We start from the raw sequence: 20,867 nt of genomic DNA on the forward strand, positions 1-20,867 counted from the left end.
TCGGTGACTGTATAATTCAATTCCGCTGCTGAGAACTTTTTTGACCAAAAGGCCACTGGGTGTAATTCGTGCGAGATAGGGTCACGCTGGGACAAGACTGCGCCCATGGCGACGTTGGATGCGTCAGTCTCTACCACAAAGGGAAGATCCAACTTAGGATGTTGAGGGACAGGAGCTGCAGTGAATTTCTCTTTAAGTTTCTGGAAGGCCTCACCAGCCTCATTTGTCCAAGCAAAGGTCTTATTCTTTCGCAGCAACGACGTGATAGGATGAACCAGCTGAGAAAAATCAGACACAAATCGTCGATAAAAGTTAGCGAACCCCAAAAAACTTTGGACTCCTTTAACTGATGTTGGAGCTGGCCAGGATAGAATTGCGTCAACCTTTCTGTTGTCCATTTTCACTCCTTCCGAAGACAATATGAATCCCAAAAATTCCACCTCTGGAACATGGAAATGACATTTCTCCAATTTTACATACAAGAAGTTTTCCTCGAGGATTTGAAGAACAGAAGTTACATGTTTGACATGTTCCCGGGGGTCGGCAGAAAAAATCAGGATGTCATCCACATATATCACAACACAGATATCCAGAAGCTCCCGAAAAATGTCATTCATGAATGACTGAAAGGCTGCTGGAGCGTTACATAACCCAAAGGGCATAACCTGATATTCGAAGAGTCCATAACGTGTGCGAAAGGCAGTCTTCCATTCATCTCCAGGTTTAATACGAACGAGATGGTATGCCCCACGAAGGTCTAGTTTGGTGAAGATCCTGGCTCCTTTCACCTGGTCCAGCAACGTGGAAATAAGAGGCAAGGGGTATCGGTTCTTTATAGTGATTTGATTTAGGGCCCTGTAATCGATGCAGGTTCTTAGGTTTCCTTCCTTTTTGGGCACGAAGAACAAAGGCGATGCTGCTGGGGACTTGGATGGTCGAATAAATCCGTTGGCTAAATACTGATCCAGATACGTTTTCAAATGGAGGTTTTCCTTTTCAGTTAATGCATAAATTCGATGGCACGGAAGTTGTGCTCCTGGAACCAGATCTATCTGGCAATCATAAGGTCTATGAGGGGGCAGGACCTCAGCTTGCTTCTCCTCCTGAAAAACATCCTGGAACCGTTGATATTCATAGGGCAACAACCCAATGAGACCCAACGTGACTTCTGGAGTGTTCGGCTGTAATTTCTTTTCCTGAGCATGTTCTGTCCCATTACAAGTTTCTTTACACTCTGAACCAAACACCACAGTTCTTGCACGCCAATCAATGACAGGATTATGTCTTTCTAGCCAAGGAATTCCTAGGATGATCTGGAATTGTGGCGCCTGAATAAGGTCAAAGGAAATCTCCTCCTTGTGTTCCCCCAGGCAGAGCATTATGATATCGTTAGTGCGTTGTGTAACTGGACCTGACACAAGGGGAGTGCCATCCACTCCAGAAACATTTTCTGCTTCCAACTTATCAGTTAACGGGATGCCCAATCTGCTTGCCAGGTTTAAATCCATATAGTTGCCGATGGCCCCACAATCAATGTAAGCGTTTAGCGTGAATCTTTTTGTAGGACAATCCTGACTGAATAGGATGACTGGAATCACAAAGTGTGAGGTCGCCGAAACCTTCTTCACGCTCGACAAGCTGACCTCTATGCTTGTCGGGCACTTAAGTTTTCCGGAGTTTGCTCTTTGTTTTCCTGACTAACACCGCCCAGTGGTTTTCGTGAAGGTTTGACAGGACAGTCCTTCAGGAAATGACCAGCCTTCCCGCAGTACAAACAGAGCTGTTGCTGTCGCCTCTTTTCTCTCTCTGCTTGGGAGATAGGACCACGAATGACACCCAGTTGCATAGGTTCGGCATGGTTCTCTGATGACACCCTTCCAGAAGTTTCCTTGGGGCGAACAAAATATGCCCGACTCTCTGGGCGACCTCGATCCATTCTCCGATCTTGAAGTCGGTGATCCAACTGGATGGTTAAGTCTATGAATTCGGCAATTCCTTCTGGTGGATTCACCACTTGTGCTAGGACATCCTTCAGCTCACCCCGCAACCCACGGTAAAACAAGGTAGTTCTTTTCTCTGAAGGCCAATTGGTTTCTGCAACAAGTCTATTGAAAGTGGCTACATATGCTAGCAAATCTTGATTACCCTGTCGAAGTGACAATAATTCATTATCTAATGCTTGTCCTTGGGTGTGGCGGGCAAAAAGTTTTTCTAGTTCGCATTGGAAGTTTTGAAAGTTTCTCAACACAGGATCATCTCTATTGACAAGAGGAACTGCCCAGTCAGCAGCATACCCACCCAGGTAAGACAACACAAAGGCCACCTTAGATTGGTCTGTGGGAAACGTTCCCGGCCTGCATAAGAAATGTAGCCTGCATTGATTCAGAAACACTGCAAACTTTTTTGGGTCTCCGAAAAAGCGTTCTGGGGGGGCCAAGGGAATATTTCCTGGTACGATTACTTGGACAGGAACTGATGGTGCAATTGGGGCTGAAACTTGGGGGTTCCCAGAAGGCAACAGAACCTGACCAGCTTGTGACTGCAATAATTGGCGGGCCAACTCCTCAGTTCTATCCCGGTTTACCACTAACTCTTTCCTCAGAGCATTAGTTTCGGAACGTGCTGCATGCACTTCCGCTCTCAATTCCCCCAACAATTGGGCCAACAGATCAACCTCAGGAGTTCCCATGATGTCCAGGCAGAGTGTGTTTCAAAGGGCTTCGCGTTCTGTAACGCTTACCTGGACTCTGCGGGGACACTCACGATGGAACTACGTGACTCTGTTCTTCTCAATTGGTGTAGCTCCCAGTCCCCCCTTCAACCATACGAATGTGAGTTCCTAGAACAAACACAAGAGATTTCTAAGAATTTTGATTAGCACTTCTATGGAGTTTAACTAATTCTACACTCTCATATGACACTACAGCCCCTTCTTTAATTACCTTAGGAATTAATGTTGTTAGCTCTCCATCCTGCGTCTGTGCAGGGGCGCTAGTTCTGAAGAGGGGAGATGGAACCAGGATAACTGGGCCGGACTGAAGTGACTGGAATTAGGACTGGGAAATGTAGGAGTGCCTAAAGTGTGTGAGGAATTTCTACACCCACGCATTCATGGGCACCACAACCGGAAAACGAATTTACCTCAGGAAACACACTCACAACCCCCAAAGCATTCAAGCCTTTGGAAATAAGTGAAAAAACTTACGGCAACATGCCATACAAGGCGTGTGGAGTACTCAACAATATGTAAAGAACACACGCCAAGCTAAGATCCTTCACAGAGGAACACTCAGTAGCTATGAAGCGCAACTCAGCTCCATACGTTACGCGCAAACAATGTTCAGAAACTAATTACAATGCAACATTGAATTTCACTATATCATGAAAAAACCTATGCTACTTCAGAGGATAGAGCAAAGATACTTGCGAAACTTTTCTGACAGGAAACTCTTGAATTATGGAAGTAGTTCTGTGAGTGGAAAAATGACGGGGCTAAAGGAGTGACCGAAATGAAATCTGTGACGGGAGTTCCAAACACCGACTGTGGAAAATACTATGACTGGAAAATTGTAGGAATTGCATGGGAACTCAGGGAAACTGGAACGGGCTAAAATCGGACTGAAATGACAGAAGGGAAAGAGTAACAGGTGGCGCTAAAACGTGACAGGACCTAAAGCGGGACAGCGGCAAGCGTTGACTGGATTCTTCCGAACGCGAAGCAGGGAATGCTCGAGGGGAGGGGCTTAAATAGGAGGAGAGAGAAAACAACTAGACCTACACTGCGCATTCTACCAGCATAAACCAGGCAGCCCTGTTGAGAGTTGGGAAGTACCGCCCATGCCTAACACTGCCCTGAGTTGCTTTTTCTTAAACTCCACGAATGGTAGATTGAAGACCAACTCTTTTTGGACGCAATTGTAGGAACTTTTGCTGTGATCATGACAATATGGGATTAATTGCCCCTAGGTCTGGATTAGCGTTAAGGGGAATCCAAGTCCTGGGAGGGATTGTAGATGCAGACTACCAACGAGAACTAAAAGTAATCCTCATTAATAGTGGGGAAAACATGTTACCCATTCATAAAGGTGACAGGGTGGCACAGTTAATTATTGTACTGGTGAAGCTGTCAATGGTGAGAAAGGGAGAGCCCCCCACAGTGATTACTACACCTGGGGACAAAGGTTTTGGCTCAGCAGTCAAAATGGTTCCGGAAGCAAACGTTTGGGTGGAAAAGCTGAGTGGTCCACCGGTTCCGGCAAATGCAATCGCAGCAGGTGAGGATCAGGTTGTTCTAGTGATGGATCCAGGAAAGCAGAAATTGAGTCATGTTCCGGCTGACAAATGTTATTTACATGATCAATGTACTTTGCTGATATGTTGCCTTTTCTGATTTTTGTTTCCAGACCCTATGCGTGGTGTTTGTGCTTGTGGATGTTTGTGGAGTCCATTCAGGAGGGTCCGGGGACATGCAATAAACAGTCACAAATATGTCTATTTTGCAGTTAAATGCCATGATGTGGATGACGACTGACAGCTCTCGTGTTACCTCGTTGTCAACTGCCGATTTGACTATGCTGTATTGTTGCTTTTTGAGGAAACCCCATGGGCATGGGCGTGATGTCTTGCGCATGTCTTGTCATCAAGCAACCTGAGAATATATGTTTTTTTGGCCTGTTGTGTGCTAAACATGTCGCACTTCTGCTTGACTGATGTACATGACACTGCAAATTTGCTTTCTATGTGCCTCGCGGCTCTGCCAACGGTGGCCCCTGTATTACGGTACATGTTCGGAGTAATGCACCATGAGTCTCTCGTGAAGAATTCCGATGTCAGAGGATCTTTTTCTATCTATGAGTACTGCAAGTTCTCTGCTGATACTGAACGTAAATCCCAAACAGATTGGCAAATGCCAGCAACTGAACTTGAATAATGATTGTGGCAGCATGGATTTTGAGAAACGTTTGTGTACTCGATCCACGAATGTTTGCGCTGATGTCTCTAATACAATGTTCTGTAATTTTACTGTTTTGACTGGCAGGCATGTGAGCCATATAAAACCTCCTACGGGTTAGTTATTCTCCTGTGGGAACTTAATCTATTCATATATTCCTGCTAACATTTATGGTGGTCCTTGTGCATTAACATGCCTTAGATTAATGATGTTTCCTTTGCAACCTACTGTTCATCGGTCAACGCGTGCTGTTCATCATATTGGTTTATCCCCTGACTGCAATTCTGTTATATGAAACCGAGCTGCTGGCCCATGCAATTTCTTTAGTGGGGCTTTTTAGTTTAGAGGATGGGGGATATACATCCTTAATTAAACTGGCTTGTGTGGTAGTGAAGGGACTCAATGAGACATCTCAAGCTTTGACTGAGCTCTTGTTAGACAACAAACATTTTAGAAAGACTATTTTGCAGAACAGAGCTGCTATTGATTTATATTTTTAAAGCATAATTTAGGTTGCAGTGCCGTGGAAGGGATGTGTTGTTTTGATTTGGAAGATGGTCCCCTTTCTATTGAGAAACATACTGGTGTGTTAAATTACCTAATTTCTCAAGTCACTCAAGATCAGGGCGGGAGCTGGTGGGATTAGGTATTCTCATGGATTCCTGGGGCATTGCATTATGTGTTTGTTTGGATTTTTGCTGTGTTGATTGTTTTGATTATGTGTTGTTGTTGTATCTCTTGCATCCCAAATTTATAGGGGATGTTTCATCAGTCTCAGGAACCGTCTTTTTGTTCGTTGGGTTATGGCAGTTGATTGTCCAAAGGGTGGAGTGTAATATGTATTTGAAGATGAGCTGAAAAACATGGCACCGGTGTGCTGCCATTTTGAACAATCACTTCCAAAATCGCAATGAAAGTCTTTGTTTTTGTGAGCTCTGTTAGAAAGCAGACACAAGTTCTGCCTTGGCTGCGGTATTATATTTTGAAGCAGATGAGCTCACTGTGGAGGATGGCTAGTGTATTGTTTGCTCAAGGACAAGCCAAAAAGGCAGTCTGAGATGTGCAGGTGCATTGATAAGGGGTGCTGGGAGCAAGTGCGTGGGAGACGAACTAGGTTTTCCCAGTATTAACTGGATTTTTCCACTCCATGCCTTCCATGCTTGCTGTCTGTCCTTCGGCCGGGGACGGTTGGCAACCTAAGGAAGGGCGGGGATGTTTTATCCCATAAGAGGAGAGGTATCCAGGGGATAGACAGAGAATTGTAACCCCGGGTGAGGAAGTCTCGCTGAGAGGGAGGACGCTCCGCTCCAGACCCCGTTAGCACATGTGATCGCTCTGCCTACGTGCCTTTGGACTAGGTAGTGTCATAGTGGCTGAGATGAAGCTGTCTCCTTCAACTGCACTAACAGTGATGTAATCTTTGTTTGTAGCTATCCTTGTATATGTTTGTCTATGCATAACCACTTATTGTTTTTATCCTAAAGACTCATTTGTATCTTTATATTTTGTATGAATAAAAGGGCCTGTAAAGAGCAGATTATATTCTAATTATTGGTCTAAGTGTGTATTATTGCTTCCCTGAGTCTAAACACTTTTGGTCTGTGTAAGCCTGGTAAGTGGTCTTAGTATCAATACACGTGACAGAAAAGCAAAACACCTTTCCACAGAGATTCAGGGCAGCAAATGGATGCCAAAAAGTAAAATTTCTCTATGCTGGCTTCCTGCAGCAATACATGAACAATGGAGCTACTTTGAGCAACGTGGCTTTTCACATTCCACATCTTCACTGCAGAAGCAGCTTCTATTCTTGCATTTTTCTTGCAAAGCCACACATTTTGTGTTTGTGAACTCATGAATTGGGCCAATTTGTAGAAATGTTTTGCACCAATGGTTTGCACAAATGAGCTATGAACTGACCTGTAAACATTAGCAAGAGATTAGAGATTAGTAGGTAAGGGATTAATAGTTGTTTGTTTTATGCTTCATTGCAACTCAGTGCATGCTATCACATGGTGTGGTTCCCTATGCTACGGTATGGCTACCATTCAAAGCTAGATCAACATTTTCTTTTTGCTTTGTAAACAGAGCTGACTCACACCAGTTTCACATCAGAGTCTCACACCAGAGTCTGAGCTGTTGATGAAATTATGTCCTGGCTGAAATTCAGAGTCCCATTTTCCCTACAGATCATAGTTCAGGCCTGAGTAATGGAGATATTTCAAATGTAAACCAACAGCAATATGGTGAGTTTTAGATGTCTCCTAAGTCGGAGGGGACAGTGTTCTTATCACAGATCTAGGGTAAGTCTCCAGGGATGAATGCCCGTCACAACTAATCATAGTCCCCATGTTATTGAGTTTGGCTTTGAGTGTAACTATTCTTAGTGTGTTTTGTGATCTAGCAACGGCAAAAGTAACTTTTCTCCATTCTTCGATGTTCATTCTTTTTTTCAATGTTCTTGTTCTTCTACCCTGTATTTAAAACCCTTGAAGGTAGGTGTCATGTTGACATTTGATCGGATCAGTAGCAGTCATGGATAAATAGTGCCAGAAAGAGTGTGACAATGTGTCCCTTTCTATTGATGGTACAAAAGTGAAGAATGATGCCTAAGTCCAACCAAGTGGAACTGGTATGCCCAGACGGAAGCCCAATATTGATGGGTCTAGAGTCTCAGTGGTGACGTCCAATGAGGGAAAACCATGTCTGAGGTTGCTTGTAGTCTTGTGCAGAACTAAAGTGACCTAGTATTTCAATTTGGGTTCACCATTTGATATGGGGATAAGCCTGATTTGCATATGTTTATCTCCCTATGTAATGGCACCTCAGGCTGAAAAATGATTGCACAGAGCAAGGCCAATGGTTCTGATTCATTGAAAATATTCCAGCTATCACTCTTCAATTTTTCAATGTTCCAAATGTCGCTGCATATAAAGTAGTAAATGTTAATATAAACTAGTAAATGTTAGTGACGGGAGTCAGTAACCATCGCTGGAAGTTCACCTCCAGCTCAGAGCCACATCAGCAAGGCACTGTGGGTATGCAAAATAGCCCAAATGCAAGCCTTTTGCTACATGAAATTATCTATGTCTTACAGGGCAGTGCAACATTATGCTTTATTGACCTGATACAGACATTTCAACCTTGATAGGGATCATCTGTGCAGTATGGTATTGGCAGCTACTGGTTGGAGCATTGAAGCATGTTTAGCAAACACAAGCAAAGGTATTAGGTTTAAAAAAGCTTAACAGAAAACTCTTTCACCTACAATATGAATGTAGAATGATCCATGGAGTGAAAAGGGTTTTTAAAATAATGCGAAAGAGAGTTCCAGTGGTGCAGGCTGATGAGCGAGAAAGAAAGCAAGATGAAGCACATGGGAAATGAGGAACAAACAGATGGGGAGTCCATGGGAGTGTAGGCATGGCGAGGAAAGTATCAGGAGATAGCTTTTGCTATGTAGGGCGAGTCACCTCATATAGGGATTTTGAAATCAAGCAGTATAAGTTTAAAAAGGGAACGTCATTGGGAATGGAGGCAGTGTTTGGAGCTGAATGACTGGAGATGGTCTGTGTGGCAAGGTTGAGTCTTTTCAAGGGGCGAGAATGAGCACATGGGTGTCAAGTAGAAAGCAGAGGCACACTAGTCCATGCAGCTGAGTATAAGGGTCTATATGAGGGGTTTGGTAGAAATATAAGTAAACCGTGGGCCGATATTGAGTAAGCTAATTCTTTTCACAGTTCAGGGAGGATTAATAAAGTGGTGGGTTTGAAGGTCACTATTAAAATGGACCACAAATGTGCATTTCTTGGGGACAATGCTAAGGCAGGCAGAAGGAGTGAAGGAAAGCAAGACAAGGCAGCAGAGGCAGAAATATCGATTACTTTGGTCTTGGAGGAGGTAAGACTAAGACAACTAAGTGCCATTTGTTGAATGATCACAAAGAGACAGGCACATAAGCAGTCAGAAATGCCAGGAGCAATGGTTGACATGGAGAAAAATATGAATATCTTGTCCTAAAAGGGTGGAAGGAGCACCCAAAGAAGCAGATAAGTTCCCTGAAGGAGAATGTGACGATTGAGGGGCAAATGGCTGAGCATTTGTGGATACAAACATGAAGGGAGATTGGATCAGAATAGGCAAGAGATGGAGCAGGACCGATGATAAAGGTAGAAGACATGTCAGTCAATGGCAGCATCCTGGATTCCAAAATCAGCAAGTGTAGAAAGAAGAGAGGAGTGATCCATCATATCAAAGGCAGAAGAGAGGTCAAGCAGGCTTAAGATAGTGGATAGTTGATAGTCATGAGCAGAGGTTAGAAAGTTAGAGAGGAGGGTGAGGGCTGAATCAGTAGAATGCCTCTTCCACAATCCCAATTGGAGAGGGTCCCAGAGGTCAGTAGTAGCCTGATAGGAGTATGCTCATTTCAAGTTAAGACACTGGGACATTTTGCAGTAGTGAGGGTGAAAGCTGTAAGCCGGTAGTTGGCTGGATAGTTGAGGTCAGCCGAAGTCTTCTTTAAGATTTGTAGAACAGTAGCTGCCTTGAAGCTAAGAAGAAAGATTCCATGGGAGAGCAAGAGATGGAGGAGGTGTAAGAGCAGGTGGGAGGCGCCAGCTCCTTGACCGTCTGTCGACCAAACAGGCCACAGGGATGCAGGATGGACTGGCAGTCCTTAGGTTAGGTGCTAATTCACCCTGAAAGGTTGAGGAGAAGAGGAGAAGCAGGAGGTAGATATAGGTATTGAGGGAAAAATAAGTGGGTGGGCAAGGGATGGAAGGCAGGTAAGGGTGTAATGGATTTTCTTTAAATTTAAGAGAAGTAATGGGTGATTTAATTTGTGGATATAGAACAGGAGACGGCACTAAGGTGAGGATGAGCCAGCATGGCTATAAGAATAGAGGAGGGTTAGCATGGGTGAGGTTAAGAGTAATATTGAGATTGGTAAACTAGGTGCGTTTGGCTGAATCAAGAGCCGAGGTGAAGTGAAAGAGGCTTCATTGGGGTTTGTCCAAAAATCTATTGCTTTGGTTTGCTCATCTTCATTCAATCTTTATTAAATCTTCTCCACCCAACCACCACAGGTCAATGATGAGGATAAATATAGGAGTGGGGAGGTGAGAAAGAGCAAAAGAGTTTCTCTGAGAGTGAGTGGGTAGATTGTGGAGTGAGGTAAAGGAGGGTGTCAAGGTCACGTTGGTGGTTAAGAGCGTTTATGGGATATTAAAGTCACCATGACTAATAATAGAGCTTCATGAGGAATTGTGACAGGAAGGAGGTCCAGATCTGAGAAGACAGGGTTAGTGGGCGTCAGGCCAGACAGGTTAGGAGTTGGGTGTGAGGTGTGGGCTGTAGGTGTGGGTGGCAGTGAATTAAATAAATAGAGGTAGGAATTCAGTGGGTCGAGGGGGGCATATTGATTATATTTTTGATCATCAGGTCAGCCACAGCTCCCCTTTTAGAGGAGTGAGAGCAGATGTCAGAATTGGTCGGAAAGGCAGCAGGGCTTGCAGAGATTCAAGAGGAGTGATACAAGTAGTCTCAGTGATCCTTATACCTGCCAGATAGGATTCACGAGAATCAAAGTGATCTATGATGATGGACATTTTTGTCAGATTGGACACTTTCTTCCCCCCAACTCCTCCTCACCTGAGCCTTCAGATGATATGTCCTTGGAAGAACTTGTAGCAGGCTTCTTCTTGGCCTTCTTGTGGTCTGTGGTCGGCTTCTCTTTGGTTGATTTCTTCTTCTTTTCGTGTAAGTAAGGTCTGGCTTCCCCAGAGGCCACCTTTGACAAGGAATAACACCTGCCAAGGGGGACCCCCAGGAGCCAAACCCCAGGGAAAAAGCCTTTGGCAGAAAAAACCATGGTTGTCCAAATGCAGCAGTTCTGGAGGATGAGGAACGGAAGATGTAGATGGACTTCTATAGTTCTGTAAGTATCTCAGCAATCAATATTTCCTCTGCTGATTTAGCAGTAGATGGCAAGGGTCTTTGACAATGAGCTCAACAGAGCGTGAAAAAATGGATGAAGATAAGGAAGAAAAATGAAACGTAAAGAAAGCGACTTCCAGGAAGAGGAAGATAAGAAACACTGAAGGTACGTGTTGAATATCTGAGCGGAAGGAAAGTGATAATGATTAAAGAGATAGTTTCTAGGAAAGCTACTTACCCAAGAATAAATGTCACCGGTGTGTCGGAAGCTGAATCGCTAACACTGAGAGAGTTACCGCGGTTCCGCAACCGCGAAAAGAAACAAACAATTTAAAGAAAGCCGAGTAAGCTATAGATACCAACCTGGGTGAAGTTCAGAAATAAAGCAAGGCAGAAGAAAGCGTAAGAAGAGACAGAAAGGAAGAAGTAGAATAATACCGTAAGCGGTTAGAAACGGAAATATAGATAGAATGAGATGAAGGGGAATCAGAAAGTGAAAGTACTATGGGGAAGTAGTAAAGGAGGAACACAGTCCCTACGGAGGATAGAGACGCGAAAGGCAACGGAACAAGCGGCCAGAAAGGCAAACAAAGATCCGTTGGGTAGTTGGGTAGTTGACTGAGCCGAGGCACAGCAGCGTTGGACACACAGAGAAACACATACAACGCGCTGGGCTGTGGGCGTGGCCTGGCTTTAAGGCGTGAGCCTCCATCTTGGGTGAGGACTAGACCGACTCGAGGGATGAGCCGGCTACAATTGCCAAGAACTCTATAACTTCCAGGGGCAAATCCTGACAGTATACCCCTTCCCTCTCAGGGGCCCTACGGGTTTCCCCGGATGAAGTAGATGGAAACGCCTTACAAGTCGGGGGCATATATGTGTCTCTTGGTTTCCCATGTTCTTTCTTCTTGAGAATAGCCCTTCCAATGCACAAGATTTGAACACTACCCTTTCTGTACCGAGAGTCCACCAAATATGCCACCTCATATTCCTCCTGACTGGGAGGGATTGAAGGATTCTGGATAGAGGTCTTCCGAAAATATGGGTCAGTCTTGTGTTCTTTGAGTAGGGAGGTATGAAAGACTGGGTGTACCCTTTGGAGTTATTGAGGTAACTTGAGTCTGTATGCTACTGGATTGATCTGGGTTTCGATGGGGAATGGTCCTATAAAACGAGGAGCACATTTTCCAGTATGTACCCATCTAGGCAAAAACTTTGTGGACAACCAAACCATCTGTCTTGGCCTCCAGTCTGGATTGGTGCCTCTCTTCCGATCAGCCCACCTTTTTTGGGACTGTTTGTTGATTTCCATTGCCTTCTTGGCGGCCCTTTGAACCTCTAGAAGTTCCATCAAAAGGCTATCAATGGCAGGTGCGCTGGTAGAAGAGTCCATGGCAGCGGCTAGGGGTGGTAACCATAAGTGCAGAAGAAAGGACTCATCTGAATGGTCGTGTGAAGAGCATTATTGTAGGCAAATTCTGCTTGAGAAAGGAATGTAAACCAATCTTCCTGTTTATTACTACAGAAACACCTCAGGTATTGTTCAAGATTGGAGTTGAGTCTCTCAGTCTGACCGTTGCTTTGAGGGTGGTAACCTGATGACAGAGCTCTGTCAATACCCTGTTGTTTGCATAACGTAGACCAGAATCTAGAGGTAAATTGTGATCCTCTGTCCAATACTATTGTTCTTGGTAATCCATGTAAACGGAAAATGTCACATAGAAAGATTACTGCTGTCTCTGGAGCAGAAAGTTGGTGGGAAATGGCAGAGAAATGTGCCAACTTGCTGAACGAATCTATGGTCACCATAACTGTATTCATGCCGTGGGAGATGGGTAGTTTCACTATGAAATCAGTAGAGATGTGTTCCCACAGTCAATTTGCTAGTCTGGGTTGTTGTAGCAAGCCGATTGGTTTGCCCGTAGGATTTTTATAACAACCACAAACCGGACAAGACGAGACGTATTTGTTGGCATCTTGTAGAATGGTCGGCCACCAGAACTGACGACGGATAAGTTCTTGAGTCTTGCGTATGCCAGGGTGACCAGACAATGGAGTATCGTGACACCATTTGAGGACCCGATCTTGAAGAGTCTTAGATGGGATGTACAGGGCCTTCTCATGATAAAACAAACCGTCAGGGCCTTGAATGACTACGTGTGGACGATCTTCTTCTTGCTGGTATTGTAAGAGATTTTGTAAAAAAAGGAATCACAGCTGCCATTCTTTGCATACCTGGGAGAACTAGGTCGTGGCCTTGATAGACAGTACATTTGTCTGCTAGGCTTCGGGACAGGGCATCTACCCATTGGTTTTCTGTGCCAGGTATGCCAGTGATGTGGAAATCATACTGTAAGAAAAAGTAAGCCCAACGCGCATGACGGGCATTGGTACATTCCATCTGTTGCAGTACTCTTAGGTTTCTGTGGTCCGTGCAAATGAGAAACTTATGTTTGGCTCCTTGTAAGAGATGACGCCATTGTTGGCAAGCCAGTTTCATTGCCAGTAATTCCTTCTCGAGAACAGAGTAGTTCCGCTCGCTACTGGTCAGAGTTTTTGAGTGGTACGCCACTAGATGTTCTAAACCATCTTTGGTCTGTAGGTGCCTTTCCCCGGCTTACTACGTGTGAGAGGAAATAAAATAACCAACCCTTTTCGGGGAAGAAGGCACCAAGACCCGGCTGCAAGAGTTAAAAGGATGGTTTATTTCTCCAGCTAGGAAATAACCCAAAAAACCCTTCCCCAACATGTACATCATACTTGTATATATATCAATTAAAGTAACTCTAACAAAAAGTGCTAAATGGAGCCTATTGGCCAGGCGGTATGGTGCTGTAGGTGTGGGTGGCATCTCTTCCTTCTGGTTGGCTGAGTGGCTGACGAGATGACGGATGTCAAATATCTTGTGCTCCACGCAGGTCAGGGTCTGGTCACTGTGGTCACTACCTAAGCTAATATGTTGCATTCGAAAAACACTAAATAACAAATTATCTAAAACATATTATGCTACTTTTCATATTTCTACACAAGTTACACATAATAATTATTGTCAGTACAATTGGGTCATTCGTGGCTTTAATTAGAGGCATTGACCTTTACTGTGCATGTAAAAAGAATCAAGCTGTGTTTCACATATCTCCTAAACTTCAAACCTATTAGTATGAGAAAAAACATATATTGTAGTAAAATGCTTAAGGTTAGTAGTGGGTGTGTTGGGTGGGTTTCGCAGCACAGGCGAGGGTCTGGCACTTGAAAGAAATACCTTACAGGGAGCGCAGGATCAGGATGGCAATAAATTGTTCTAAATGGGGGTGGGTGTCATGATCCGCCCCTGGAAGCTACGGCACGATTGGAAAGCACTGCCACGAAGAACCTGACAGTAACGGCCTAGCCCTCAACCAACATGGCGGCCACCGCTACTTAAACCAGCCCCGCCCACTTACCTGCGCGTTGTATCTGTGATTTTCAACGATACGCTCGCTCGGCTACTCCTCCGAGTAGCCTCCTCCCAGCCTTCTACCGTTTTCTACCTGGGCTTCACTCTACTTGCCCAGCCTACGATTTTACCTTGCTTCCTTCTTTCTGCGGCGTCTGCCGCTCATCATTCCAATCTGATTCCTTACCTTCGGCGCCTCGCCGTTCCGACTCGCGGTCTACTCCGCCACTCTCGCGCCTCCTCGCATTCTCCTCTATTAGCTTCGGGGTTCTGTCTATCCTTTGGGTTTGGGACTATACCTGGCTTCTAGTCTCTCCCTCTCTTTCTATCCTTTCTGCTTCCATCGCTCTCTTCTGAAATTGTTACGGATCCTTCTGTGACAGCTTACAGTACTCTACTACTTCTCCCAATACCTCGTACTCTTTGCTGGTATATTATTCCTGGGGCTTTGCCAGTTTGCTTCCTATGTGATCCTGAGAAGTGAAAGTCACCCCAGAACTTTACCGGTCTGCCTCTTGCAACTATACTCGACTCGAGTATCCTTCCTGGAACAGTCTGCAGGGTTTTTGTGCCATCCATCAGCTTTTTCCCTGTCTTTTTGGGGCTTGGCTCCTCGGGGCCCCCCTCAAGACAGGTCCCATTCCCTGTCGAGGCGGCCTCCGAGGGAGCCAGGCCTTACTTGCATGACAGGAAGTCAAAGGAGAAACCATCTAAGGAACATCCCAAGGTACTACGGAAGAAGCCATCCAGTGTCCAAGAAAGCCAAGAAGAATCTTCAGGTGAGGAGCAGGGGGCGGAAGGTGATCAACGTGACAGAATACAACGCCCGAACGTAACCATGGCTTCTCTGGAACAGTACCAGGAGTTGGTTGCCGCCTTACAGGGTTTAACCATAGAAGTACAAGCCCTGAAGACTGAGAACGCCGCTTTGCGCCAACAAGTGGTCTTCCGTAGAGATGACCAAGGGGATTTGCCGCCTATGCCTCTTACATTTGGAAAGTATGATGGTTATCCCGGCGGTCTAAAGGAATTCTTAGACGCCTGCCAAGTTCACTTCGTCTTTCGACCTTATGCATTTGAAACTGCTAGAGCTAGGGTCGGTTTCCTTATCACCAACCTAACAGGGAATGCCTTGGCTTGGGCCACCCCTTTGGTGACCAGAAACGATCCTGCTCTGTCCAACTATGACCAGTTTGTGGATCTCTTCAAAGGGAGATTCGATCGTCCTGAGGTCCTATACACCTCTCTTGAGGCAATACTCGATGTGAAACAGGGGAACACAGACGTGCAGACCTACATATCCCGATTTCTGAGACTAGCGGCGAAGACAGACTGGCCTGATTCGGCTAAACAAACGATATTTAGGAGAGGTCTCCAGGACGAACTAAAGGACGAGTTGGCTAGGGTAGCTCTCATGACACTGACCCTACAATTGGAATACCGGCTATCTGAACGCCGACAGGAAAGAAGGAGACCTCGGCTCAATCTACCATCACCTAGCCCTGCTCCACATACTCCCAAAGACATGCCGACATCAGAAGAACCAATGCAGATAGGAACAGCCCGAGGTCCTTTGACGCCTGCAGAACGCAAAAGAAGGAGAGACTCCGGTCTCTGTTTATACTGCGGCTCCTCGAAGCATTTACTCAGGGACTGCCCGGAAGTACCTCCACGAAGAAAGGAAAACTCCAACCCTCGGTCCTTTGCAAGGGTGGTCTCGGGGGAACAAGAAGCAGCCCTTGCAACCTTACCCGACCCTCGGAACTAAGGGAAGACAACAGTCTGATGATCTTTCGGGTTCAACTATGGACTACAGAATCCTCCCCCATAGAAGTTCTAGCCATCCTGGACTGCGGAGCCGCAGGAAACTTTATGGATATGGAATGGGCTAAGGCACAACGAATCGCCATTAGACGCAAGGAGAAACCTATCCCTGTAGAAGGGGTAGACGGTGAACCCTTGTCCTCAGGCCCCATAGATTCCGAGACTTTACCCTTACACTTGGTCTTGGGAGAACACCATGAATCTATGATATTTGACCTGATTCGAGCAGCACATTTTCCTTTGGTGATAGGTATTCCATGGCTTAGACGTCACAACCCTCAGATCAATTGGACCACCAATGTTGTGCGTTTTGACTCTACTTATTGTAAGGACCACTGTACCATCAATCCCCCTACCCAGGGAGAGAACAAGGAGCACCGAGCACCCCAGCATAAGGTGGTAGCTGCCATTCCCCTACGATACCAGGAATATGCTGAGGTGTTTCAGGACACTGTACCCAAGCTATTACCTCCCAATCGACCAGAGGACTGTGCCTTAGATCTCCTTCCAGTGTCCGTGGTTCCCTTTGGTAGAATGTATCCTTTGTCTCCTTCCGAAAAACTAGCCTTACGGATCTACTTGGACGATAGCCTTTAGAACGGACTCATTCAGGAATCCCGATCGTCCGGGGGAGCATCGTTATTCTTCATCCCCAAAAAAGACACCACCGAATTGCGGCCTTGTATTGATTACAGGGGACTCAACCAGATCACTGTTCATGACCGCTATCCTATGCCTTTAATCAGAGACATTCTGGAAGCGGTCAGAGGGGCCTCTTATTTCACGAAACTAGACCTCAGGGGAGCCTATCATCTTCTCAGGATAAGGACAGGCGACAAATGGAAGACCGCCTTTCGAACCCCATTCGGGTTATACGAATACCGTGTCATGCCCTTTGGTCTCGTGAATGCCCCAGCTGTTTCCCAAAGATTTATAGATAAGATCTTTTCTGACATGTTGTTTGTGTCAGTTGTCATTTATCTGGATGACATCCTTATCTACTCTGAAAGGCTTCAAGAACACCAAGAACATGTGAGACAGGTGTTACACCGACTCCAGTCTAACCACCTTCTGGTAAAACCCGAGAAATGCCAGTTCGAAGTAACAACTGTTTCTTATCTAGGTTATATCCTATCCACGGAAGGAATCCAGATGGAACCTGAGAAGATTAGAGCCATCATCGAATGGAAAGAACCTAGAGGAATAAAGGAGGTTCAAATATTCTTGGGTTTAGCCAATTTCTATCGCCAGTTCATCCCTAACTTTTCCGACCTGATGTTACCTATTACCGGTCTTCTCAAGAAAGGAGTTAAGTACGTTTTTGGTCCAGAACAGAAGAGGGCATTTTTGCGCCTTAAGGAGGTATTTACTTCGGCTCCCATACTTGTACAACCTGATCAAACAAGACCCTTTATCGTGGAAACAGACGCATCTGGAGGAGCACTGGGAGCCGTACTTCTACAAAGAACGGACGATGGCCTCAAACATCCAGTCGCTTATTACTCAAGGACTCTGACGAAAAGTGAACGTAATTACTCAGTTCTGGAAAGAGAATTACTTGCCATAAAATCAGCCTGTCAAGAGTGGAGGCACCTACTCTTGGGAGCAGCTTATCCTTTCCAAATACTTACAGATCATCGCAACCTCCGGGTATTGCAGCAGATGGAGTGCACCAATGCTCGACATGCCAGATGGGCCTATTACTTTTCCCAATTTGAGTTCACCATTTCATATGTACCGGGTACTGAAAACAAGATGGCAGACGCACTCTCCAGATGCCAAGGAGAGGAAAACAACCTACCGCAAGAGCACGACCTCTTGTTCACAAATCTGAAGATTATGGCTAGGGTCGGGCCACTTCTACAAGATCTGGTAACCCAATACAGTTTTCTACCGGCCATACCCGCCTCTGTCACTCAGGCCAATGACGGTCTATAGTACCATGGTACAGAGCTGTTTCTCCCTTCCAGAGAGCTTCAAGAACAGATACTACCATGGTGCCACGATACCCCCGTAGCGGGACACCCAGGTATCAAGAAAACACAGGAACTCATAAGCCGCAGATTCTGGTGGGCAGGACTACCCAAGGATGTTAAAAGATATGTAACCACCTGTCCCGTATGCGCCGCCAACAAATACCAAACAGGCAAACCTTTGGGCCAGTTGCAACAGCCTATCCTACCCACTAGACTCTGGGAACTGATTTCCATGGATTTTATTGTTGACCTGCCGGAATCCGAGAATAAGACAGCAATTATGGTCACTGTAGACACCTGCAGCAAGATGGCTCATTTTTCTGCTCTTTCAGGTCTTCCGTCAGCTCCAGAGACGGCTTCGATCTTTCTCAGAGATGTCATTCGTCTCCATGGATTGCCTCGGACCATCATTTCGGACCGCGGAACCCAATTCACCTCCAAATTCTGGACATTACTATGTCACCAATTGGGTATCAGCCGAGCACTTTCCTCTGGTTTTCACCCCCAAACTAACGGACAAACCGAGAGACTCAATGCTGGGTTGGAACAATATTTAAGGTGTTTCTGTAGTCACAAACAAGAAAGATGGTCAGCCTTTCTCTCTCAGGCCGAATTCGCCTATAATAACAATTACCACACGTCCATTCGCATGAGTCCATTCTACTGCACTTACGGGTATCATCCACAACAACTGCTCTGGACCGGAATGCAACCTACCCAATCTCCCGACATAGACGACAGGTTGTCTGAACTCAAGGAAGTTCATAGAATGGCTAGAGAAGCACTGGAAGGCAGTCAGCTCACACAGAAAAGATGGGCGGATAGAAGTCGACGGTCCAACCCAGAATGGAAGCCAGGACAGAGAGTCTGGTTATCTACCAAACATCTTCCTAGATGGATACACACAGGCAAATTTTCCCCTCGATACCTGGGTTCTTATCCCATCATCAGACAGATCAACCCCGTAGCTTATGAACTACGCTTACCTAAGGGTCTTCAAAGAGTACATCCAGTCTTCCACACCTCATTACTCAAGGAATACAAGGAGGATCCTTTTCACCGCAAGACTCAGAAGACTAAGACTCCGAAGGTAAAGGAATCCCAAGAATACGAGGTTGATTACTTAGTGGATTCACGTTACCACCGAGGGAGACTCCAATATCTGGTCCATTGGAAGGGATATTCCGAAGATGAAAGGACGTGGGAACCCAGGTACCATCTTCACGCACCCAGACTCGTAAGAAGGTTTCATCTGAGGTATCCAGGAAAACCAAAGGGGTTCCGGGGAGGGAGAGGCCATACTGTCGTGATCTGCCCCTGGAAGCTATGGCACGATTGGAAAGCACTGCCACGAAGAACCTGACAGTAACGGCCTAGCCCTCAACCAACATGGAGGCCACCGCTACTTAAACCAGCCCCGCCCACTTACCTGCGCGTTGTATCTGTGATTTTCAACGATACGCTCGCTCGGCTACTCGTCCGAGTAGCCTCCTCCCAGCCTTCTACCGTTTTCTACCTGCGCTTCACTCTAGTTGCCCAGCCTACGATTTTACCTTGCTTCCTTCTTTCTGCGGCGTCTGCCGCTCATCATTCCAATCTGATTCCTTACCTTCGGCGCCTTGCCGTTCCGACTCGCGGTCTGCTCCGCCACTCTCGCGCCTCCTCGCATTCTCCTCTATTAGCTTCGGGGTTCTGTCTATCCTTTGGGTTTGGGACTATACCTGGCTTCTAGTCTCTCCCTCTCTTTCTATCCTTTCTGCTTCCATCGCTCTCTTCTGAAATTGTTACGGATCCTTCTGTGACTGCTTACAGTACTCTACTACTTCTCCCAATACCTCGTACTCTTTGCTGGTATATTATTCCTGGGGCTTTGCCAGTTTGCTTCCTATGTGATCCTGAGAAGTGAAAGTCACCCCAGAACTTTACCGGTCTGCCTCTTGCAACTATACTCGACTCGAGTATCCTTCCTGGAACAGTCTGCAGGGTTTTTGTGCCATCCATCAGCTTTTTCCCTGTCTTTTTGGGGCTTGGCTCCTCGGGGCCCCCCTCAAGACAGGTCCCATTCCCTGTCGAGGCGGCCTCCGAGGGAGCCAGGCCTTACTTGCATGACAGGAAGTCAAAGGAGAAACCATCTAAGGAACATCCCAAGGTACTACGGAAGAAGCCATCCAGTGTCCAAGAAAGCCAAGAAGAATCTTCAGGTGAGGAGCAGGGGGCGGAAGGTGATCAACGTGACAGAATACAACGCCCGAACGTAACCATGGCTTCTCTGGAACAGTACCAGGAGTTGGTTGCCGCCTTACAGGGTTTAACCATAGAAGTACAAGCCCTGAAGACTGAGAACGCCGCTTTGCGCCAACAAGTGGTCTTCCGTAGAGATGACCAAGGGGATTTGCCGCCTATGCCTCTTACATTTGGAAAGTATGATGGTTATCCCGGCGGTCTAAAGGAATTCTTAGACGCCTGCCAAGTTCACTTCGTCTTTCGACCTTATGCATTTGAAACTGCTAGAGCTAGGGTCGGTTTCCTTATCACCAACCTAACAGGGAATGCCTTGGCTTGGGCCACCCCTTTGGTGACCAGAAATGATCCTGCTCTGTCCAACTATGACCAGTTTGTGGATCTCTTCAAAGGGAGATTCGATCGTCCTGAGGTCCTATACACCTCTCTTGAGGCAATACTCGATGTGAAACAGGGGAACACAGACGTGCAGACCTACATATCCCGATTTCTGAGACTAGCGGCGAAG

The sequence above is a fragment of the Ambystoma mexicanum genome, chromosome 2q, assembly GCF_040938575.1.
Source record: "Ambystoma mexicanum isolate Mex_15411 chromosome 2q, UKY_AmexF1_1, whole genome shotgun sequence".
Taxonomy (NCBI): domain Eukaryota; kingdom Metazoa; phylum Chordata; class Amphibia; order Caudata; family Ambystomatidae; genus Ambystoma; species Ambystoma mexicanum.